General features: G+C 45.1%; 1 pseudogene; it reads left to right on the top strand.

The window, feature by feature from the left end:
* Window positions 1–17,561: 17,561 nt before the first annotated feature.
* On the top strand, window positions 17,562–17,712 carry LOC118146959 (U4 spliceosomal RNA; annotated as a pseudogene).
* Window positions 17,713–26,096: the final 8,384 nt, after the last annotated feature.

Below are 26,096 nucleotides of genomic sequence, written 5' to 3'. Positions count from 1 at the left end.
CCAGGCTAATTTTTGTATTTTTATTAGAGATGTGGTTTTGCCATGTTGGCTAGGCCGGTCTCGAACTCCTGACCTCAAATGATCTGCCCACTGTTGCGTTTGATCTTTACTAGACATCAATGAGGAAAATGCTGTCATTCTCACTGTACAGATAAGGAAACTAAGGCTCAGAAAGCTCAAGGAACTTGCCAAGGCTGCAGGGCTAGTTAATAGAAAAGTCAGGATTCCCACTCTGCACTGGGTGGACACTGACACCCCTCTCTCACCCACTCCAACTCCCTCCATCCAAACCATGGGACAACCTAGGCTTCTATGACCCATCTCTGTTCTTACTTCAGCAGCCAGAGCCTAGGGTGATGCACACTTGTACTTTTCCTCTTCCTTCCTCTCTCTAGGTGATTCCTAATGGTAATGGTGGCTGACGAAAGGTAAAGTGAGTTGAGGAAGGTGAAGTATCTGGGTGAAGTCAGAGCTGCTCTTGCCCCGGCGGTGGGGAACAGGATTGCTCCTTGCCACCTGCATGAGAGCCCTACTCCCATCTCCCCAGGATGGGACCACGTGCCCTGGGGCAACGTCCAGCCCAGTGGTCAGTCGCCTCAAAGACCTTCCTCACAGCCAGGTGCAGTGGCTCATGCCTGTAATCCCAGCACTTTGGGAGCCTGCGGCAGGCAGATCACTCGAGGTCAGGAGTTTGAAACCAGCCTGGCCAAAAGGTAAAACCCTGTTTCTACAAAAAAATATAAATATTAGTCAAGCATGGTGGCAAGTGCCTGTAATCCCAACTACTTGGGAGGCTGAGGCAGGAGAATCGCTTGAACCTGAGAGGTGGAGGTTGCAAGGAGCCCAGGTAGCACCACTGCACTCCAGCCTGGGTGACAGAGCGAGACTCCATCTCAAATAAAAAAGTCCTTCCTCAGCTTGTGGAGACATCAGGCCTGTATCAGATCCCGCCTACCCATAAGATGGGTGAGTTCTTGACACCAGTCCAACTGGGAGAATCCCCAAGGTTCTGGAAGTTCCACAGACCCAGAGCCAATGTCTGATATTCTCAGATGAAACCTCTAGAACCTTATGAAGCTTTGTTCAGGACACACAAGGGGAAACTAGGGGTTGGAGGGGGGCCACGAGGAGGAGCAGGACTGCTAATGTGACTCTGGAAAATTCCCCTTCCCAGGGAGCTCCTGCCCTAATACCGTACAGATGGTGGCTTCCCTCCTAAGCCTGCCGCAAGAAGACTTGGATAGGCAAGAACTTCATAGCTTAGAAACTGAAGGCATGTTCCATGCTTGGCAGGGAACGTGGGAGGAGCCAGCCCTTCCAGGTGGTGAGGAGGTTGTCTGTGCAAGGGTCAGTCCCAGCAGCACCATCTGTTGGTGAGCTCACTTTATTAAGGACATTTCCCATGGAACGAGATGTTTGTTTTAAAAGAAAAGCTGAGGCCGGGCGCGGTGGCTTACACCTGTAATCCCAGCACTTTGGGAGGCCGAGGTGGGTGGATCACGAGGTCAAGAGATCGAGACCATCCTGGTCAACATGGTGAAACCCCGTCTCTACTAAAAAATACAAAAAAAAAAAAAATTAGCTGGGCATGGTGGCACGTGCCTGTAATCCCAGCTACTCGGTAGGCTGAGGCAGGAGAATTGCCTGAACCTAGGAAGCGGAGGTTGCGGTGAGCCAGGATCGCGCCATTGCACTCCAGCCCGGGTAACAAGAATGAAACTCCATCTCAAAAATAAATAAAGAAAGAAAGAAAAGAAAAGCTGTTCAGCCAGGCTCGGTGGCTCACGCCTGTAATCCCAGCACTTTGGGAGGCCGAGGCTGGTGGATCACAAGGTCAGGAGTTCCAGACCAGCCTGGCCAATATGGTGAACCCCGTCCCTAAAGAAAAAAAAAATTAAAAGCTGTTCAAGGACACTTGTGCAGGTTCATCATGTGAGAAAGCCACAGGGGAACAGTAGAGGCAGGAATCCCCTGCCCCCCAGCTTTCTCTCCACAGGGTCTCAAAGGAAGGTGCAGGAGCTGCGGACACCAGGGTCTCCTGGAGCCCAGGACTTTGCTTGAGTAGGAGGGAGGCCAGCCAGCACAAGGAAAATCTTTGGAAACTGGGCTCAATGAAAGTTCCTGGACTATCTTTCCCCAACACCCTCCATACTCCTCCCTTTCCCCCATTTAAAAAATAGACAAGCTGGTCATGGTGCTCACACCTGTAATCCCAGCACTTTGGGAGGCCAAGGTGGGAAGATCGCTTCAGCTCAAGAGTTGGAGACCAGCCTGGGCAATATAGTGAGACCCCGCCTCTACAAAAAGTTAGCCAGGTGTGATGGCTGTAGACTACATGCGTGTGATCTCAGCAATTCAGGAGGCTAAGGCAAAATCACCTAAGCCTGGGAGATGGAGGTTGCAGTGAGCTGTGATCATGCCACTGTACTCCAGCCTGGACAACAAAGCAAGACCCTGTCTCTAAAAAAATTTTAATTTTTTTTAAAGTATTTAAAAAATTTGAAAAAGGAAGAACCCATCATTCAAAAGATCAACAATTGCCGTTCTATGGGTCAAAATATTCCACACAGTGAACTTTCTCTGAAATCCTTTGCCCTGGAAACGAAGTATTTGGATACACAGCATATTTCCTCCTAAAGAAGAAAATAAGCATTGAAATAGAAAAAGCTTAATTTTATTAATGTCCCAGGATAATGATGGTAATTCATTCATGTTTTTATTAGCGTAATTATTATTTTTTCTTTTTTTTCTGCCTAGATTTCAGAAGAGTAACTCTTAATGTTGAAATAGCTTAATAATTAACAGGCTCAGGGCATCTTCATTGCCCAGAGTAATTTCCCTTTGTGGAACTTTCAGTGGCTCCCCACTGCCCACAGAAGAAGGCCAAGCTCTTTGGCAAAGAACATGGTCCTACCCCAGCCTAAGTTTTGACTCCTCTTTCTATCACAACTGAAGCAGGCTCTGTTCTTTCTTCCATAACCTTGAGAACCATCATCTCATTCCTAGAATTGCCTTCTCCTTTATCTGTCCTCTGAACTCATCCCTTAGGATTTTGTTCAAATATTATTAATACTTCTTTTCCTAATAATAATTTCTCATTCCAAATCATGTTCATTATTCTCCCCTCTTTTTTTTTTTTTTTTTTTTTTTTGAGACAGGGTCTCTCTCTGTCACCCAGGCTGGAGTGCAGTGGCATGATCTCAGCTCACTGCAAACTCCACCTCCCAGATTCAAATGATTTTTGTGCCAAGTAGCTGGGACTATAGAAGCGTGCCACGCACCTGGCTAATTTTTGTATTTTTAATGGAGATGGGATTTCATTATGTTGGCCAGGCTGGTCTCAAACTCGTGACTTGGGGTGATCCGCCTGCCTTGGCCTCCCAAAGTGCTAGGATTATAGACGTGAGCCACTGTGCCTGGCCTATTGTCCCCTCTTTGACTCCACATTTAATTACTATATGTGTCTCATGATGCATTTAATGATTTGTTTGCCCATCTGTCCCTGCCACTACATTGTGATCTTAACAACCAAGAACTTGGTGTTTGCTAATGGATACCTCTAGAATCTAGCATAGGATATTGAAAGGATGGTTTTAAGCATCACTTTGCTGTAAAGTGGGAAAAAATATTACCCATCAGCATTTTCATGAGATTAATATTTTATGCAAAGGGCCTAGCATACTGCCTAGAACATAGTACCTATCCATTAGCATCAGTATCCATAATACCAACAATATTCATATTATGTTTGTGAAATGAATGCTTAAATCTTGCTTTATAAAATTATGGTCACATGCTCAGGCAAAAGTATCCTTAATTAGATTTGGGCAAAGCTGGCGAGATAAGAGAAGGCAGTTTGGAGGCAAAGCTACAGGGTGAGTTCTGGAATGACTACACCTCCTTGCTGACTCACTTAGCCAGCTTCCAAGGCTCTACAAATTAGCCAGTCAGTATTAATCACCAGCCCAGCCCTCAAGGCAATCAGATCCAGGAGAGCCAGCTGATAACATTCCTCGAGTTCTAACAAAACACTGAAGACTTATGAGGCAAGGACAGTGGTGGATACGGACATAAATCAGGTGTTTCCCTGGCTCTCAGAGAGCTCACGATTTCACGTGGGTAGCAGAGACCTATACAAGGGACAATAAGACAAGCTGGAATTTGGCAAATGTTATAGTAGAGATACAAGCAAAATATACTGATGGCACAAAAGAACGCAAGATGAATTTTATTTGAGGGAATGGGAAGCAGGAGTGCAGGTTTATTCTGTGTCCAAGCTGGGCTGGGGTAGCTCCTGTGTTCTTCATATCATGAGGTAGAGAATGTTGGCTGGGCATGGGGGCTCAGACCTGCAATCCCAGCACTTTGGAAGGCTGAGGCAGGAGTATCACTTAAACCCAAGGAGTTCAAGACCAGGCTGGGCAACAAAGCAAGACCCCATCTCAAAAAAGAGTGTTAACCTACTTTAGAGATGAGCACACTAAGGCCCAAGGAGGTGAGGTAATTTGGCTAAATCACACTGATGGTTACACTAGGCTTCAAATGAAGGCCTGTCAGGTTTTGATGCCAACACTGTACTGCACCAGCCTAATCCCCAAGGAAACTGAAATGGCCACCTGGAAGCAGAGCAACCAAGTAGAGAGAATGAGCGTCCCATCTAGAAGGGATCATGTAGACCAAAATCCAAAGAAAAAAGTTCAAAGATGGGGTGTGTGTGTGTGTGTGTGTGTGTGTGTAAGAAGGGGGAATGGAAGGAGGGAGTCATGCCGGAAAGAAGCCTGACAGACTAGGGCCAGATCACCGAGTACTTGAGTTTTAGTCCTAAGATAATGTTGTTGTTTATTAAATAATGATAATGAAACTATAATAATAATATTATAAGCCAGGTGCAGTGGTTCACACCTGCAATCCCAGCACTTTGGGAGGCTAAGGTTGGCAGATCACAAGGTCAGGAGTTCAAGACCAGTCTAGCCAACATAGTGAAACCCTGTCTCTACTATAAATACAAAAAATTAGCTGGGAGTGGTGGCACACGCCTGTAATCTCAGCTACTCGGGAGGCTGAGGCAGGAGAATCACATGAACCTGGGAGGCGGAGGTTGCAATGAGCCAAGATTACACTATTGCACTCCAGCCCAGGCAACAGTGTGAGACTCCATCTCAAAAAAAAAATAATAATAATATATAGTGCCTTTATTTTTTTTCAGTCTTATTGAAGTATAATTGGAACCACTGTATGCCTTTAATCTCAGTGCTTTGGGAAGCCAAGGCAGGAGGATTGCTGGAGGTCAGGAGTTCAAGACCAGCCTGGGCAACATAACTCTAAAAAAAAAAAAATTAATCAGTCATGGTGGCATGCACCTGTAGTCCTTGGTTTGGGAGGCTAAGGTGGGAGGATTGCTTGAGCCTAGGGGTTTGAGGCTGCAGTGAGCTATTATCGCAATACTGCATTCCAGCCTGGGTGACAGAAAAGACCTTCTCTCAAAAACTTTTTTAAAAAAATTGTATACAGTTGGCTAGGCACAGTGGCTCATGCCTCTAATCACAACACTTTGGGAGACTGAGGCTGGTGGATCACTTGAGCCCAGGACTAGCCTGGCCAACATGGTGAAAACCTATCTCTATAAAAAATACAAAAATTAGCCGAGCTTGGTGGGGGGCGGCTATAGTCCTAGCTACTTGAGAGGCTGTGGTGAGAAAATCACTTGAACCTGGAAGGTGGGGACTGCACTGCACCAAGATCATGCCACTGCACTCCAGCCTGGGGGACAGAGTGACACCCTGTCTCAAAAAAAAAAATGTATACAGTCTTGCATTCATTGAAGTATAGAGTAGATTAAAAAATAAAAACAATAAAAATAAATATTGTTTATAGTAAGCCCTCTGTATCCATGGGTTCCACATCCGTTCCACATCCATAGATTCAACTAACCATAGGTCAAAAATTTTTGAAAAAATTTATGTCTTTATTGAACACAAACAGACTGTTTTTCTTGTCATGATTCCCTAAACAATATAGTATAACCACTATTTACATAGTAGTTATATTGTATTAAGTATTATAAGCAATCTAGAGATGATTTAAAGTATACAGGAGGACCAGCCTGGCCAACATGGTGAAACTTCATCTCTACCAAAAAATACAAAAATTAGCTGGGCTTGGTGGTGGGCACCTGTCATCCCAGCTACTCAGCTACTCGGGAGGCTGAGGAACGAGAATCACTTGAACCCGGGAGGCACAGGTTCCAGTGAGCCGAGATCATGCCATTGCACTCCAGCCTAGGTGACAGAGTGAGAGTCCATCTCAATAAATAAATAAATAAAGTACACGGGAGGATGTGCCTTGTATATGCAAATACTACACCATTTTATATCAGGGACTTGAGTATCCGTGGATTTTGATATCTTTGGTAGGGATTGCGGGGGGTGGGGGTCCTGGAACCCATAGGTACCAAGGGACAACTGTATATTTAAAATGTACAATGTGACGTTTCAATACATACATACACCGTGAAATGGTCACCACAATCAAGCTAACTATCCTTCACTTCACATACCTTTTATTTTTTATTTTTATTTTTATTTTTTCAAATGAAGTTGCCAGGCTGGAGTGCACTGGTGTGATCTTGGCTCACTGCAACCTCAGCCTCCTGGGTTCAAGCAATTCTCCTGCCTCAGCCTCCCAAGTAGCTGGGAATACAGGTGTCCGCCATCATGCCCACCTAATTTGTTTTGTTTTGTTTTGTTTTGAGACAGATTCTCACTCCGTTGCTGGGAATACAGGTGTCCGCCATCATGCCCAGCTAATTTTTTTTTTTTTTTTTTGAGACAGAGTCTCACTCTGTTGTCAGGTGCCAGGCTGGAGTGCAGTGGCACAATCTCAGCTCACTGCAACCTCCACCTCCCAGGTTCAAGCAATTCTCCTGCCTCAGCCTCCCGAGTAGCTGGGATTACAGGCACATGCCACCATGCCCAGCTATAATTTTTGTACTATTTTCTTTTCTTTTTTTTTTTTTTTTTTTTTTTGAGATGGAGTTTCACTCATGTTACCCAGGCTGGAGTGCAATGGTGCGATCTCAGCTCACCACAACCTCCGCCTCCTGAATTCAAGCAATTCTCCTGCCTCAGCCTCCTGAGTAGCTGGGACTACAGGCGCACGCTACCATGCCCAGCTAATTTTTGTATTTTTAGTAGAGACGGGGTTTCACCATGTTGGCCAGGATGGTCTCAACCCCTTGACCTTCTGATCCAACCACCTCGGCCTCCAAAAGTGCTGGGATTACAGGCGAGAGCCACCATGCCCAGCCATAACAATGAAAATAAATGTTCCTTGTTATTTTTTGCGGTGAGAACATTTAAGATCTACTCTCTGAGAGAATTTCAGGCATACAGTCCGATCTTTTAACCACAGTCGCCGTATTGTACCTTAGATCCCCATTACTTATCCATCTTGCTTAGCTGAAACTTTGTACCCTTTCACCAACATTTCCCCATTTTCCCGTCCCGACAGTCCATGGCCACCGGCACTCTACTCTACTTCTATGAGTTCCACGTTTTTGGATTCTACCTACAAGTGAGATCATACAGTATTTGTCTTTCTGTGTCTGGCTTAAGTCACCCAACATACTGTCCTCCAGGCTCACCAATGTTGTTACAATATAGTGCCTTTCTTACGACCAACTTAAGGGTATTTCATATCTATGATGTCCATTTCCTGCTGACATTTGCCCCATTTTATGGATCGGGACACTGAGACAAGCACTTGTTTCAATAACGTGTGCAAAGTCATGACACAAGAGGCAGAGCAGACCCTTGGATACCTAGTCCCTGACAATCTACTGTGCCCTAGACAAAACGAAGAAGACGTGAACCCTGAGCCTCAGTTTTCTCATCTGTAAGATGGAGATAATACCTACAGGGTTGTCTCAGAGAGATTTTGCAACTTCACAAGATCGCACAGCAGGGGTGGGAGTGTCGAGGAGAGGGGATATACTGATAGGGAGATAAGCAAATATTTCCTGTAACCCTGGAAATGTCAATAGGGCCCTTAGCAAAAGAGTTCTTATGTTCAGAGAGACTATCTGGAAGAGAGAAATCTACAACTGAAAGAGGCTGTGATGATGGGCACTCAGGAAAGGAAACCACCACCTTTGCACATCTGAGCCACTAACAATGACTTTTGTTGCTGAATATGCTTCTTTGCTCCTACTAGTAAAGTCTTGTCAAACAGGAAACAGGTTTGTAAGGCAACGGGGTCCCTGTGAGTTCAAACTTCGGCTTTCAAATGTTCTTACAAGATGCACAATTGGCACCAACTTACAGGAAATATTTAATTGGAATCGGAAGGCGCTGGCTCCACGGGCCTGGTTTTATATTGTCTACAGGCTTCTGCTGAAATGATTCTGGTGTGTGAGCATCAGTCACTCCCTTATTTATATTTGCCAAGCAGGAGTAAAACCAAAACATAGTCCAAGGGTGTTTCTGGGGCACAAGTGCAGTCTGCACAGGGTTAGGAAAAGAAGCGGGGAGAAAAACTGCCATGCAAAAATTCCTCGTAGAAAAGAGAAGGGCTGGGACTGGACCCAGAGTGACATATTTATGAGCTCAGTATCAGTTGCTTGAGCTGATAAGCATTGGTCATTAAAGGAAGGAAAAGTCACCTTTGTGTATATAAAATATACAAGATTCATAGTCTGAAAAGACTGAACAGGAAAGCATTAGGTAAATAGAGGATATCCCTTAAAGTATAATGTGAAAATCAAATTACTTCAAGAAGGAAGAATGTAGGTGTTTCTTTGTAAGTGAGATGTTGAGAAAACTAATGACTCTTTAATTTGAAATCAGCATTAACCGGCTGCCAGCCTTTTGTGACTCAGTTCTGAAAATGTAGGGCAAAGAAGTGCCTCCTCCCCAAAAGCCCTTTGGTCCCCCTTTTATGTGCTCCCTGCCTGGCCTCCACACTGGCTGGGACGACAGGTTGACTGCTTGGAGGTCAGGCACTCAGACCTGCCTCTCAGTGAGATCGGGCACATTACCTGTTTCTTCAAGTCGTCTTCTTTAGAAAAAACAAAAAACAAAAAAACCTTTTGTTTATTTATTTATCATTTGTTTCTTTTAGAGGCAGAGTCTCACTCTGTCGTCCAGGCAGACATGCAGTAACATGATCATAGCTGACCGCAGCTGCAAATTTCTGGGCTCAAGCGATCCTCCCACCTCAGCCTCCCAAGTAGCTGGGACTACTGGGCATGCCACTGCGCCTGGCTCTTTATTTCTTCATTTGCAAAATATGGATAATGATGGTCCTTGTCTCCTGAGATTGTGTGAGGATTACATTGGAAAGTGCACTTCAGCTGCCTGCCCCCCAAGCCTGATCTATAACAAGCATTCTATAAAGGTTAAGTTCTTATTATCATTGTACCAAAGACCACTGGTCTTCCCAGAGATTTCCAAACCCCAGAGGAGTTTTGCAATTATTCCAACGAAGTGTCAAGGAATGAATTCTTCCAATACCCTCAAAGAGGTGAGTTTAATTTTAACGACAATATGATAGTCTAGAGCACCTTGGAAGGGGAGGGTGGGAGTGGGGACAGAAGAGCATTTACTGGAAATTCTATCATGATTTCATCTCCTAATCCTCAAATGACCTTGGTCCATGGGGATGCTGGCCCTCCCTCCCTCACCCCAGGCGTTGGTTTTATTTGCAGTTGTCAGCTCTGATGTCATCAGTGGCCCCTAGATTAGGCCTCCCAGAGTAGACAACAGTACCCTCCACCTCCTGTCCCCCTTCCGAGACCACTAACCCTTCCTTATCCCTTATTTCTACTTCCTCTCGGAACCTGCAGGATTCCGGTCTGATAAGCATATCTGCATTAGAAGTCAGACTTTGCATATCTCAGGAGCGCCCTCACCCTTGGAATATTCACCTCCATAATCCGCTAACTGGCCTGTCCCCATTCAGTCACAATTGTAGGTTCCTGCGAAATGATGGTTTGTGACAAATGTTCTTCCTTCAGGCTAGGTTAGAAAAGATTTTCTCTAGAAGAAAACAGACTGGAAAAATACCTTGCTTTTGTAGAATGTTCTGTCATGCAGGATAAACTTTTGTCCATGTACACTGTGGGACGTGCCCCTCAGGCGCTCCTGCTTGCCAGAGAGCCAACTGCATGGGGCAAAAGTTGCTCATGGAAGCCTCAGTTTTCATTTCTTTTTTTTAAAAAAATTGACAGATAAGAGTTGTACTGACTGGGCACAGTGGTTCACACCTGTAATCCCAGCACTTTGGGAGGCCAAGGTGGGCCGATTGCTTGAGCCCAGGAATTTGAGACCAGCCTAGGCAACATGATGAAACTATCTCTACAAAAAATCAGCTGAGTATAGTGACACACACTTGTGGTCCCAGCTACTTGGGAGGCTGAGGTGGGAAGTTGAGGCTGCAGTGAGTCATGATGGTGCCACTGTACTCCAGCCTGGGTGAGAGAGTAAGGTTCTGTCTCAAAAAAAAAGAATAAAAAGAGCTGTACATATTTTGGGGGGGCACATGTGATATTTTTATACCTGCATACAATGTGTAATGATCACATCAAAGCAACTGGTATATCCATCACCTCTAACATTTATCTTTACATTGTGTTGAAAATTTCCTAAAAGCTCGTTTTTCAGCCTGGTTAGAAATAGACACGTGGGCACTCTCTCTCCGCTTTTTCCCTTCTCAAGCCTCTATGATCTCTTCTTCAGTAAAATACATTCCTAGTTTGATTTTAAGTCATTCCTCATAACCCCTGACCTGGATTCACCCAAAATGAAAACTCAGAGACCTTGCAACACCACTCTCCATCTCATACCTTACAAATCCATCAGCAAATTCTAGGTTGCTACTATTTATTTTCCGAACCCACCCACTCCTCATCCCTTGCAGTGTTCCTGATCTGGTCCAACCCACCACTCGCTCATACCTGGTTTTCTGCAAAAGTATCTTAACTGGGCTCCTGGCTTCTACCCTGTCCCTCTGGTGTCCATCTCCACACAGCAGCCAGAGAGATCCTTTTAAAACGTAGCTTAAGCCCAGCACAATGGCTCACACCTGTAATCCCAGCACTTTGGGAGGCCGAGGCGAGTGGATCACTGAGGTTAGGAGTTTAAGACCAACCTGGCCAACATGGCGAAACCCTGTCTCTACTAAAAATACAAAAAAATTAGCTGGGTGTGGTGGTGCACACCTGTAATCCCAGCTGCGAGGGAAGCTGAGGCAGAAGAATTGCTTGAACCCGGAAGGTAGAGGTTGCAGTGAGCCAAAATCACACCACTGCACTCCAGCCTGTGCAACAAGTGAAACTTTGTCTCAGAAAAATAAATAAATACATAAAACTTAGGTCAGATCATGTCACTTCTCTGCTCAAAACCCTCCAATCCCCCAACTGGATCCCGAGAAAAGATGCAGCCTCTATAAGGCTGGCAAGGCAAGGCTCTGTAGTTTCCAGCCTCTCTTCCCCTCATCTTCTGTGCTACCCCTTGCTTGGTCCTTCTGCAGCCACACTGGTCTCCTCATGGTTCCCCTAACATGTCAAGCATAGCCCTACTCCAGGGCCTTTGCACATTCCATCTGCCCTGGATGGGTCTGCCCCAGATGGCCACATGGCTCACTCCCTCACCTCCTTCGGCTCTTTCTTGGAATCTCACCTTAATGAAGCCTCCCCAGACTGCCATATTTAAAATTGCAGCCCCTGCTCTCATAACCTCTAAGTTTATTTTTTCTTTATTTTTCTCCATAGCATATCCACCATTCAACTGGTATTTAGTTGATCTTTGTTTTGTTGAGTTTAGATCTCATCTCACTAGACCTCACTAGAATGTAAATTCCACCAGGGCAGGGGTTTTGTCTGCTTTGTCCCGGTATTTCAGTGCTTAGAGTGATACCTGATTGCAATAGATGTGCTATTACATTTTATATTCAAGCTCAACAGATGAGGGAATAGGATGGAAGTGCTTCATCGCTGTCACAGCTGATGTATTCATTCAATCGAGAGAGTAAGAACTGTTTAAATCCCATCTTCCACTGTTTATCAGCTGTGTGACGTGTAACAAGATGCTTAACCTCTTAGGTTAAGTCTTAGGTTCTGATGAGTAAAATGAGAATGGCAGTGGTTCCACCTCATAAGATTGTGTGGCTAAAGAAGTTTACAAAGGCCAGGCACGATGGCTCATGCCTGTGATCCCAGCACTTTGGGAGGCTGAGGCAGGCAGATCACTTGAGGCCAGAAGTGATGAAACCTAGCCAATATGATGAAGTCTCATCTCTACTAAAAATATGAAAATTAGCCAGGCATAGTGGTGCACGCTTATTGTCCCAGCTACTGGGGAAGCTGAGGAATGAGAATCGCTTGAACCCAGAAGGCAGGGATTGCAGTGAGCCAAGATCTTGCCACGGCACTCCAGAGTGAGACTCTGTCTTAAAAAAATAAAGTTATAAAAGGCGCTTTGTTGGCCAGGCGCGGTGGCTCATGCCTATAATCCCAGCACTTTGGGAGGCTGAGGCGGGTGGATCAGGAGGTCGAGAGATTGAGACCATCCTGGCCAACAATGTGAAACATCATCTCTACTAAAAATACAAAAATTAGCTGGGCATGGTGGTGCACGCCTGTAGTCCCAGCTACTCGGGAGGCTGAGGCAGGAGAATTGCTTGAACCCAGGAGGTGGAGGTTGCGGTGAGCCGAGATGGCGCCATTGCACTCCAGCCTGGGTAAAAAGAGTGAAACTCCGTCTCAAAAAAAAAAAAGGTCCTTTGTCTAGCACTTGGATATGTGTTAGATATATTTGATAGTATTATTGTTATTATTACTAGTATTATTGTTGTTATTCTCAGGTATCATGATACCCTAAGTAAAACTCTTCAGCCATTGGGTGGAAGAAAAAAGAACATGGAATCCTTTTATAACCAGCTACCAAATACGAGAGTGGCTGCAACCTAGGAATCTTGAATTTCTCATTAGAAGCTGCTGCATTCTAATACTGTAAAGTGCACCATTAATAACCTCCTTACAGAAGCCAAAAAAGGGCATGGTAGGAAGTAGGAAAATATTTTCCAACCACTGCAGATTACAAAATAGACTCCCTGCATTAATCAAGTGTTTTCTTCTTCCAATGGGGTAATCTCAAGTACATGACACAAGATAAACACAGAGCCATGCTCCATTAAATTTATGAAAGGATGTTGTTTATTTTTATCACATTTATTGAACTTGAAAGATATCCTTTAGTTCTCAGATCAACTTCGACGTGCATGTTTATTTCTGGGTTCCTGAGTGCTTTAACAATTAACAAAGGTCTGATCTTTCACCTCCTGAAATGCAGGCCAGTCACATGCCAGGGGCAGAGGTGTGAAGATGGTTTGGGTGGTGTTGCATGGCAGTGATATGTCGAGGTATTACAGTAGCTTTTTTCCAGTAGTTTAAGGCAATCTGAAATTCTGAAAGATTTAGAAAATGGGAATGGGGCTGGGCACTGTGACTCACGCCTGTAATCCCAGCACTTTGGGAGGCTAAAGCAGGAGGATTACTTGAAGTTAGGAGTCGAAGACCAGCCTGGGCAACAGGAAGAGATTCTAATCTCTGCAAAAATAAAATAAAATAAATTAGCCAGGCATGGTGGCATGTGTCTGTAGTCCCAGCTTGAGCCCAGGAATTTGAGGCTGCAGTGAGCTATGATCACGCCACTGAATTCCAGCCTGGGTGACAGAATAGGACCCCAACTCTCAACGAAGAATGAAAAGAAAGGAAATGGGAGTGGTTCTGTCTGCCAGGAGAGTCAGTTGACTCCAGTTAGGCTGTTTGGATCCTCACATAGGCCTCTAATAAATGGTAACAGCTTGACCCATACTTCTGAGCAATTTGGTGCTCTTGCCACTGCCTGTGCTAGGAGTGTCCAAGAAATAACCCTCATAACCCCTTCGCTAGCCGCAGGGGTTGACGTCCCTCAACCATGACCTCCCCTCAACCCTCCCCACTACTGCTGTTTTCCTTTCTGGAGAAGTCTGAGGAATGAAGAGGTCAAAGCTAGGATGATGAATGGAAGTCACGCACATGTTGCTTGCCTCCAGCTCTGATCCTACACTCACACTTCCCTGTCTTGGGGTCCCTCTGCTCAGGGAATTGTGAGGCAGAAGACTTCTCCATCTTTTATTCTTTACTATCCTCCTGTTTGTTTGTTTGTTTGTTTGAGATGAAATTTCACTCTGTCACCCAGGCTGTAGTGCAATGACACGATCTTGGCTCACTGCAACCTCCATTTCCCGGGTTCAAGCAATTCTCCTGCCTCAGCCTCCCCAGTAGCTGGGATTTCAGGCACACACTACCATGCCCAGCTAATTTTTGTATTTTTAGTAGAGACAGGGTTTCACCATGTTGGCCAGGCTGGTCTGGAACTCCTGACCTCGTGATCTCCTCACCTGAGCCTCCCGAAGTGCTGGGATTACATGTGTGAGCTATCACCCCAGCCTCTTTTCTATCCTCTTAATATCAGAAGTATCACACTTATTTTTAACTCCAAATAAAAGTAAAATTGGGCTCTCAGATATTTTATCATGTTTTGATAAGAGAGAATAGCTAAGAATAAAAGATGGAGAAGTCTTCATGGCCTAACAACCCCTGGTCCCCTTTCATCTCAGAAATAGAGCAGAGGGACCCTGGGACAAGGAAATGCATCAATGTGTACTGCCAGACAGAATCATGAAAAGTAGATCAATGCTCTAGGAGGGCTCAAGATATTCTCCAAATCGTGGGCAGCAAGCATGCCACGACTAAAGTACTGAGGGCTGAGTGAGGCAGCCCTGGGGACTTGATTTCTGAGGCTTGCCAGCTCAAAGAGCTTCCACTATTAGACAGAAAATTCTGCAAGCTCCACATGCATCCCACTAACATTTCCAATGAATGTCCTTCCCAAAAGATTTAGTCTAGGACCAGTCCGGTATCCTCCTCCCTACTCTCCACTAAACACACACACACACACACACACACAAACTCACACATGCAAACACGCACACATGCTGCACCCTCCTAGTATTATTAAGCTCCCAACCAATTGCATATTTAAAAATCAACCTTGGCTGGGCACAGCGGCTCATGCCTATAGTTCTAGCACTTTGGAAGTCTGAAGTGGGAGGATCACTTGAGCCCAGGAGCTTGAGACCAGCCTGGGCAACATAGAGAGGGCTTGTCTCTGCAAAAATTAGCTGGGTATGGTGGCACATGCCTGTAGTCCCAGCAACTTGGGAGGTTGAGGTGGGAGGATCACTCAAGTCTGGGAGTTCAAGGCTATAGTGAGCTATGATCGTGCCACTGTACTCCAGCCTGGGCAACAGAGTGAGACTCTATTTAAAAAAAAAAAACAAACAAACTCAGCCTTTCCGGACATTCAATTCACATCACAATGACAGTTGACACTGATGCCTATGGTCAGATCCTCAGGAAAGCTGCTACTCCCATTAAAATATCAACAGTGAACAAAATATATCCAGTGTATTCCCAGAAACAATTCCCTCTACAGTGGGATGAAGACCAGCTTCCATTTCTCCCTTTGGGTCACCTGCCTCCAGTGCCCAGAATGATGAGAGGAGAACCCGTGGCCAGCAGGGATTCCTGAAGCCTGCTTCTACCACTCCTTCAGAGGTGAGACCATACATAACAAGGCGATAATCAAAGTCTGGAAAAGATGCTCTTCATCACTGGCCCTTTTAAGAAAAGGCAAGGTCTGTGTATTTCACCTGAAAGAAAAGGTCACCCCAGAGGAGGAGGACACTAACATAGACATTCCTCACTAGTCTAGGAAGGCTCTCATCCCACAATGAAAGATAGTTTATGATTAAAACAACTTTGAAGACTGATGAAAGGATGCTTGGAACTTCCTGACCAGGCTAAGAACATAATGACGTGAGGAACTACGTGAGGTAGGGTTTCTAACTTTCCCTCTTATTTATTTATTTAGATGGAGTTTGGCTATTGTTACCCAGACTGGAGTGCAATGGCACCATCTCGGCTCACCGCAACCTCCGCCTTCTGGGTTCAAGCAATTCTCCTGCCTCAGCCTCCCGAGTAGCTGGGGCTACAGGTGCACACCACCATGCCCAGCTAATTTTTGTATTTTTAGTAGAGACAGGGTTTCACCTTTTTGACCAGGATGGTCTCGATCTCTCAACCTCGTGATCCACCTGCCTCCGCCTCCCAAAGTGCTGGGATTATAGGCTGAGCCACCGCGCCCGGCCTATTTATTTATTTTTTTGAGGCAGAGTTTCACTCTGTCACCCAGGTTGGAATGTAGTGGCATGATCTTGGCTCACTGCAACCTCCACCTCCCAGGTTCAAGCAATTCTTCTGCCTCAGCCTCCCGAATAGCTGGGATTACAGGCACGCACCACCACACCTGGCTAATTTTTGTACTTTTAGTAGAGACGGGGTTTCACCATACTGGCCAGCCTGGTCTCGAACTCCTGAGCTCAAGTGACCCACCCACTTTGGCCAAAATGCTGGGATTACAGGCATGAGCCACTGAGCCCAGCTTCTTTTGCTTTTGTTTTCTAACATTCCTGGGACCTATAACACTTCTGGTTTTTTTTTTTTGAGAAGGAGTCTCACTATGTTGTCCAATGGGTATCAAAGTCCTGGGCTCAAGGGATCTTCCCACTCAGCCTCCCGAAGTACTGGGGTTACAGTGTGAACCACCGTGCCTGGGCAGTGGAGCCTGCTGCACTTTGGAACTGCACCACTGTGCGCTGCGAAGGGTATTAGACTCATTCAGCTGACTTGCGGTTCCACCTTGGGAAAGTTGCTTAGGCAGCTCCAGCCTCCACATCCTCAGCTGTAAAATGGAGGAGACACTGGGCTTGATGAGCTTTGAGATTTTTCTCAGTTTCCAAGTTTAGTGACTCTGGAAAGCAATGACTTCGCTGTCTACTTTCTATCCTGCAGTGAGGGCACTGGAGTGGTAGCTGGTGGCCTCCTGAATCTAAAAGGTCTTCTCCAGAGTTTCATGTCTGCCATGGTCAGTAGACCTGTCTCACAAGAGTCAGTGCTGAGACTGGGCGCTGTGTCTCATGCATGTAATCCCAGCACTTTCGGAGACTGAGGCAGGCAGATCATCTGAGGTCAGGAGTTCAAGACCAACCTGGCCAACATGGTGAAACCCCATCTCTTCTAAAAATACAATAAGCTGGACTTGGTGTGGTGGTGCACACCTATAGTTCCAGCTACTTGGGAGGCTAAGGCAGGAGAATCGCTTGAACCCAGGGGGGCTGAGGTTGCAGTGAGCCGAGATCATGCCATTGCACTCCAGTCTGGGCAACAGAACGAGGCTCCATCTCAAAAAAAAAAAAAGTCAGTGTTGAGGGGCCCACACAGGAATCCCTCAAGGACAGAAGGGAGCTTCCAGAGTATTCACATCCCCAGCCTGGGAAGAAAATCATGTGAGGTCCCCATGGCATCACTCCTTGTTTTACTGATTACAGTATCCCTAAGATTGGTCCTCCTTTGTCTCACAGCTCCGTCATTTAGTCACACACTTAAAAAAAAAATTCCTAGCTTTGTGCAGTGGCAGTATCGTAGCCTCCTAAAACCAATGAGGTTTATCCAAGGAGCGATTATTGCTATTTGAAAACTTTTCCCAATAACCCGCCATGAGGACTTGCAACATAGTCAGCATTGGCAATTTTTGACAGTCTCTAAGGAGACTGAAAAAAAAAGAAATTCCAAGTTCTTTCCCCCAAAACTGAACGTGAGAAGTAGCTACGGGTCAGAGGCAAAAGAACAAAGGACACCCTCCCCCAGAGAGGAAATACAGAAAGGATTATCCTTTTTCAAAGGTGAAAGAGTGAAATACTTTCCTTCCCCTGGACAGGCAATTTTATCAGGGCTCACTGCAAGGGGAACAAGATGCTATTGTCTTGACTTAATTGGCATAATATCTCCCCCTCCTCCAAATGAGTGGTCAGACGGCTGCTAAATGCTTTCTGCTTCAGGATGAAATCCCTTTTGAACATTGCACCTTTTTCATCTGGCAAATACTCCCAGATCCTTCACAACCTTGCTTTTGCTAACAACTCCCTCCTTCACTGAGCTGTGAGCAGAGCTGCCGTTTCCAGGGCTCTGGGGGATTCTCTCTGGCCCTGTTATCTTTGCCCCTCACCTCCACCCAGCATGGCTATTAGACTTGTCAACAAGGGAGGCAGCCTCTACAAGGGAGGCAGTCCCTAGGAAAGTCATAAACTTGGAAACCAGAGGGAACATCTGTCTGGGCCTTCATGGAGACTCCACAGCTGTATAACGGGACCCAGGAGTAGAGACCCACTGGAGGGGAATTTTGTGATGCAAAGCCTAACATTTTTGTCCCTTGGAGTGGAAGAAAGGGAAGAGTTGAGCAGTCGGTAAAGAGTTCTGCAGGTCAGAGCCTGCACGACCCGATTGATCTACCTCTTCCTTATTGTTCTTGCCAGACACCGGCCAGCTGTCCCCTCAGCCAACAAAGTCTGGTCGGCTCCACAGGGCAGGGCTGAGTGGGTGGCCACCACCCTTATCTCCACCACCTTCTGGCGGGGAGAACCTGGAGGCAAGCTATCCAGACATTGTAGCTGCCTGCCTGTCCCTCTGGGAGCCTTATTTCCAGAGGAATTTGAGAACAGAGACACTTAAAAGGTGACTGGGGGGTGGACGAAAAGGTGTAATCTCACAAGGAGAACAATAGAAAGTCCAAATGTCAGGGGGGCAGATAGCAGAAGACACTCACATACAGAGTCACATTCTCTTCCCTGCCCAATTGTGAGCTTTCTTGATAACTGAATCTGATGAGTAATGGAGCTCCCACCTCACCCACCCCCGAATCATCCATATTATTGAAGAAGACTCTTAGATCTCAGGTTAGAACTTCAACCCAATAACAAGTTAATAAATTCCCAAAAGTCAAATTAAACTTAGTCCTTAGATCCCCACCCTTTCCCCACTATTTTACCTCTTCCCCACTCATACATGCACTCCATTCCATGAAAAAAAGAGAATTGAAATCTCTAGGGTTTTCTGTTGTTTGCGTTTTTTTTTTTTTTTTTAGTTAGGACTTTCTGCTCTAGAGCTTCTCCAACCCAGCTTGTCTACAGTTGTGTTTCAGCACATGGGCTCCATAGCCCCATTCCTAGTGTGCATGAAACCCAGAGAAAAGCCAGGGATCCTAATCACACTCTTACATTTCAACATGAATTACCCCCAAAGAGACAATGGGCTTAAATGTCAAGAAACAAGAGGTTCCTAGGTATTTTCTCCTTGTGGTGTTGGGTTTTTGGAAGGCTAGAAAGTTCAAAAAGACTTGGCTAAAAATAACTACAGAAGTGACAGGATTTCTAACATTATCTTCCCCTTTTTAATTGGATAGTATCTTTCATTAGAACTGAATTTCAGGCTGAGCATGATGGCTCACATCTGTAAACCAGCACTTTGGGAGGCCAAGGTGGGTGAATCACTTGAGTCCAGGAGTTCAAGACCAGCCTGGCCAACATGGTGAAACCGTCTTTACTAAAAATACAAAACTTAGCCAGGTATGGTGGTGAACACCTATAACCCCAGCTACTGGGGAGGCCGAGGCAGGAGAATTGCTTGAATCCAGGAAGTTAATTGCAGTGAGCTAAGATCATACCACTGCACTCTGGCTTGGGCAACAGACAAGACTCCCTCTTGGGGGAAAAAAAAAAGAACTGAATTTCTCTAGAGAGAAAACAAGATCAAATACAATTTTTTTAAAACTCCAGAAAAAAGGGCCAGGTGTGGTGGCTCATGCCTGTAATCCCAGCACTTTAGGAGGCCGAGGTGGGTGAATCACCTGAGGTCAGGAGTACAAGACCAGCCTGACCAACCTGGTGAAACTCCATCTCTAAAAAAAAAAGAAGGCCGGGCGCAGTGGCTCGCACCTGTAATCCCAGCACTTTGGGAGGCCGAGGCGGGTGGATCATGAGGTCGAGACCATCCTGGTCAACATGGTGAAACCCTGTCTCTACTAAAAATACAAAAAATTAGTTGGGCATGGTGGCGTGTGCCTGTAATCCCAGCTACTCAGGAGACTGAGGCAGGAGAATTGCCTGAATCCAGGAGGGGGAGGTTGCGGTGAGCCGAGATTGCGCCATTGCACTCCAGCCTGGGTAACAAGAGCAAAACTCGGTCTCAAAAAAAAAAAAAACTCCAGAAAGAAGCCAGTTTTCATCATTAGGTTGAAAGAATATGATGAACTTTCATTTTAAATTCTAGAACATAAGATTTCATCATAAGCTCTCCAGGATAAAAATCAGTGGTATTGGTCTGCGTATAAGTCAGTCTACCACAATGCTGGTGGTTTGGTCTAAAGGGATTATTACAAAACCTCAAGTGAGTCAAAGAAAAGTTGTATAGAGTCGTGCCCATCAAAGCTGTCATACTCCTGATTGAAAAGAAAACTTCACCCCTTGACTCCTTCTCCAACCTATATGAGAAGCTCAGAAAGTAGAGTGATGGTGACCTCATTGTACAAAGTCCCCTGAACCAAGAATGACTCAGCCTAAGGAGGCTTCCTGTTCCCCTGCCCCAATCAGCGCCAGCTAGCCCCCCATCCACATTCCAATGCACAAACACAGCAACAGCCCTTAGGACTTTTGAGAAGAGATACAAAGTTAGAATGGAAATAGGTCTTGGTTGTAAATACCAGCTTAGAGCTGAGTTGCGTTTCATGGGAACCCTGTTGCCCTTAGTCTTTCCCTGCTAGCATCCCCAGGGTGGGAGGATAGGGAAGAGTTAGTTTCCCCACTAGCCCAACCCCACTGAGAAAAGTGTTCACATCCACTCCAGACACAGCTCAAGTTGATAGGGCAGGAAAAAGATCAGGCCTCCTCTCCTTTGACCACCATGAAGAATCCTCTTTGCAAACCTGTGTTTCTTATGCTCAAGTGTTGGGTATTGACCCATCTGACTAGTTGCCAGGCAGCAGAACTTTTGAGAGAAAAGAAAAAGAACAGACTTAAGAGCAGAAGTGAAAGATTTACCTTCAAAACTGCAGAGCAAACTTCTCGGCCTTTCTGTATTACAGTCCCCATTTTGAAAGTTAATTTCACAGCCCCTCCCACAAAAAAGACATTAAACATTTTTTTTAGATCTGAAAGCCAGAACCGATTGTAAAATTGGGACCATAATGTTACCTGATAATAAAAAGGCGAACAGTGATGAGGTCCCCATGGCCACATGGCTGCTGCTCCCCTTGGAATCATTTCCAGGATGGGGTAGAACAGCCTACTAGTGCTCATGAGCAAATGAACAACTCAGCTGTTACAGATCCCTGGTTATCCATTGTCTACCAGGCGTGGGGATGCTTCCTGATGATTTTCCAAAATTCTGAGTCATTCATACATATGGATCTTTCTACTGCCACTTACTTTTCTACTACAAAACAAACAGGCCAGGCACAATGGCTCACACCTGTAATCTCAGCCCTTTGGGAGGCCAAGGCGGGAGAATCACCTGAGGTCACGAGTTCGAGACCAGCCTGACCAACACAGAGAAACCCGATCTCTACCAAAAATACAAAAAAATTAGCCAGACATGGTGGCACATGCTGTAATCCCAGCTACTAGGGAGGCTGAGGCAGCAGAATTGTTTGAACCTGGGAGGCGGAGGTTGCGGTGAGCCAATATCACACCACTGCACTCCAGCCTGGGCAACAAGGGTGAAACTCCATCTCAAAAAACAAACAAAAAAAAATTCCATATATAATAATATACAGTACTAACATAATACATTATTATATAAGACATGTAATAATATAGCATAATATATCTCATATCATATTATCATATATAACATAATAATTCAGTCATATAGAGTCGTGCCCATCAAAGCTGTCATACTTTTGATTGTAAAGGAAGCCTCATTCCTTGAAGCCTTCTCCAGCCTGTATGAGAATCTCAGAAAGTACAGTGATGGTGACCACATTACATGAAGTGCCCTGAACCAAGAATGACTCAACCTAAAAAGGCTTCCCATTTCACCACAGACTGTCTAGGCCCCCATCCACATGCCAGTGCACACACAACCTGGTTGGCAAGTTCATATATAACATATACTATATTATATCCTATATTACATGTTATATGTTATATGTGATAATATAGATAATATATATAAGTAGTATTACTTATACAGATGGGGTCTCACTGTGTTGCCCAGGCTGTTCTTGGACTCCTGGCCTCAAGCAGTCCTCCTGCCTCAGCCTCTCAAAGTGCTGGGATTACAGGTTTGAGCTACTGTGCCCAGCCTTTAAAAAAATTTTTTTAAGACCAGCCTGACCAACATGGTGAAACCCCGTCTCTATTAAAAATACAAAAATTAGCCAGGTCTGGTGGTGCGTACCTGTAATCCCAGCTACTCAGGAGGCTGAGGCAGGAGAATCGTTTGAACCCAGGAGGCGGAGGTTGCAGTGAACTGAGATCATGCCATTGCACTCCAGCCTGGGCGACAGAGCGAGACTCCATCTCAAAAAAAAAAAAAAAAACATGTATAGAGACAGTAGATTTTTATTCTTTTCGTTTCTCTCTCTCTTGCCGCCAGCACACTTTTCTAGGACAACTGACTGGTTCATTCTGCTCACTTGCTTTTTTAAACTCTGGCCTTTTAGCTGCCCTCCAGGGCAGAGCCACAGCCTGATTCTCCTTTTGCTTTTCCTTATAAGAAGGATGTATTAGTTCCCTTCTGTAGAGACCTAGAGCTACCACTGACCTCTTTTCTCATGAATTTAACACTTTCATTTTCTCAAACTATCTTCTGGGTTTTTTTTTTTTTAAAGATGGGGTTTCACCATGTTGGTCAGGCTGGTCTTGAACTCCCAACCTCAGGTGATCCACTCGCCTTGGCCTCCAAAGTGCCAGGGGTTTTTTTTGTTTGTTTGTTTTTTGTTTTGTTTTGTTTTTTTTGAGACCAAGTTTCGCTCTTGTTATCCAGGCTGGAGGGCAATGGCACGATTTCGGCTCACCGAAACCTCCTCCTCCTGGGTTCAGGCAACCTCCTGCCTCAGCCTCCTGAGTAGCTGGGATTACAGGCACGCGCCACCATGCCCAGCTAATTTTTTGTATTTTTAGTAGAAACGGGGTTTCACCATGTTGACCAGGATGTTCTCGATCTCTTGACCTTGTGATCCACCTGCCTCGGCCTCCCAAAGTGCTGGGATTACAGGCATGAGCCACCATGCTAGGCCCAGATTTTTTTTTTTTTCTTATATTATAGACAATTAATTGACTTACTAATCCTAGACATACTGCTACTGGTTTTTATGTGTCGTTCATCAAAAAAAGAAGTGGAGAGGGGGCAGTTACTAAGAGAAGCTTTAATACCTAAGCATAGATTAGATTGCATGTCAGCTGATTCTTCTCTCTGGCCACTGAGGGTTTTAACATCTTGTTTCCAAAAATGAATTCTCAAGAGAGATTAACAGTAAAGTGTCCAATACTTTTGATGCTGCTCTTAATTGGCAAGTTTCATAATTAACCAAATATGTTAGGAGAGTTTATAGCCAACATTTGTTATTTTGGTTATTTAACAAAAGACAATGGCTGTGGTCAAGGTGAGGAGACTGAGCCCACAGCCTGGCTCCCTCTCAATTTGCTGTGTCATATTGGACAATCCATTTAGGTCTCTGTTTCTTCATGTAGAAACCTACTTGCTGTCTCCTTACGCACAATTCAAGGCTATTACAAGATAAATAGAAGAGTACTTGCAAAGCTGCTCACAATAATGAATGAGAATACTTCATGCACTCATTCAATCATCATGTCATGTGGACCTAGCATGTGTGTCAAGGACCTAGCCCGGCATGAGGATAAGGAGATGGGATGAGACCTGGAGCCTTAGATGAATTTGCTGTGCCTTTAAATGGGCTTAAATCAGGTTAGAAGAATGCACAGAGACAGCAACAGAGAAGGACTGAGGTGAATATATCAAATGACCCCAGCTATGAAAACAGAAGTTCTGCTTCAGAACTAACGGTCCTAGTTTTTTCTCTCTGTCTCTCTCTCTTTTTCTTTTTTTTTTTTAAAGACAGGGTTTCACCATGTTGACCAGGCTGGTCTTGAACTGCTGACCGCAGATGATCCGCCCACCTAGACCTCCCAAAATGCTGAGATTACAGGGGTGAGCCACCACGCCCAGCCTGGTCCTAGTTTTAAATGGTTTTAGCAATGGTCCATGCTTCAAATCCTCTGAAATGTTGTTTCTAGGGGTGTGCTTATCATTGTCCAATGATTAGAAAAATTTAAAGATAATCATTATCAATTTTTTTTTTAAAAGATGGGGTTTCACCATGATGGCCGGGCTGATCTTGAACTCCTGACCTCAGGTGATCAACCCACCTTGGCCTCCCAAAGTGCAGGGATTACAGGAGTGAGCCACCGCGCCCAGCCAACCATTATCAACTTTAAATGAGAGTCAGGCATGGTGTGGCTTATACCTGTAATCCCAACAGTTTGGAAGGCCAAGGCAGGCGAATCACCCGAAGTCAGGGGTTTGAGACCAGCCTGGGCAACATGGTGAAACCCTGTCTCTACTAAAAGTACAAAAATTAGCTGGGCATGGTAGTGCATGCCTGTAATCCCAGTTACTCAGGAGGCTGAGGCAGGAGAATCGCTTGAAGCTGGGAGGCAAAGGTTGCAGTAAGCCGAAATCATGCCGCTGCCCACCAGCCTGGGCAACAGAGTGAGACTCCATCTCAGAAAAACAGAGAGAGAGAATTTTAGATGGGGAAAATGTGGGAACTACAGCCTGACAGATCACTGTTCTGATCTGTTATGAACCCACACACCTTTGCATGCAAACTGAGTTTATAACAATTGATGTGGAATCATCCTTCAGTTCTTTTTATAGCCCCAACCTATAAGGTGATATGAAATGTCAAGCTATTTGCTTTAGAGAAGTATTTGATTTTGAGAAAACACCATAAAACCTCGCTTAAAGTTGCAAAAGAAACCCACTGAAAATGCTTTACTTTACTTTTCACCACCTAAAACAACAATAGCTCTTTAATCATCTGAACTAGGGAAATTAAAATAAATCTGCCGGGTACTGTGGCATGTATCTGTAGTCTCAGCTACTCAGGAGGCTGAGGTGGGAGGATCGCTTGAGCCCAGGAGTTCTGGGCTCTAGTGCCCTATGCCCATCAGGTGTCCGCACTAAGTTCAGCATCAATATGGTGACCTCCCAAGAGCGGGGGACCACCAGGTTGCCTAAGGAGGGGTGAACTGGCCCAGGTTGGAAACGGAGCAGGTCAAAACTCCTGTGCAGCCGGGTGTGGTGGCTCACACCTGTAATCCCAGCACTTTGGGAGGCTGAGGTGGGCAGATCACCTAAGGTCAGGAGTTCGAGACCAGCCTTGTAAACATGGTGAAACCCCGTCTCTATTTAAAAAAAAAAAAAAAGGAAAAAAAAAACTCCTGTGCTGATCAGTAGTGGGATCGCACCTGTGAATAGCCACTGCACTCCAGCCTGGGTAACATAGTGAGACCCTGTCTCTAAAAAATAAAAAATAAAAAAAAATTTTAAGTTAAAAAAAAATCTACCATATTTATTCCGTTATCTGTCTGTCTGCTGCTCCCACTAGACTATCTCCTTGAGGGCAAATATTTTGTATATGTATTCATTCATTCATCTATTCATTGGCATTTACCAGCACTTTGAAAGGCTAAGGTGGGAGCATTGCTTGAACCCAGGAATTTAAGACCAGACTGGGTAACATAGTGAGACTCCATCTCAAAGAGTAATAATAATAAAAAGCATGGGCAATTTACAAAATACTTTGAAATCTCTTGTCTCACATTTCCACAACCCATTTTTCAAGTGAAGAAATGAAAGCCTCTATAACTCTGCCATCTGTCAGAGAGAACCAAGGCCCAGGGCAGCAGCACATCTTTCCCAAGGTGACCCAGAAACATAAAATCTGTAGGCCCACATTTCCAGAGGGTTGCTTAGCAACCCCCAATTCTCAAAAAATATATTCTCACAAGACACATCGAGATAAGAAGGCAGTGTCTGTAAAGCCGTAAGAGTTGTGGACTAAGCTGGAGATTTC

The sequence above is a fragment of the Callithrix jacchus genome, chromosome 13 (genome assembly GCF_049354715.1).
Source record: "Callithrix jacchus isolate 240 chromosome 13, calJac240_pri, whole genome shotgun sequence".
In the NCBI taxonomy this organism is placed as follows: domain Eukaryota; kingdom Metazoa; phylum Chordata; class Mammalia; order Primates; family Cebidae; genus Callithrix; species Callithrix jacchus.
This window is presented reverse-complemented; position numbering and strand designations above follow the sequence as displayed.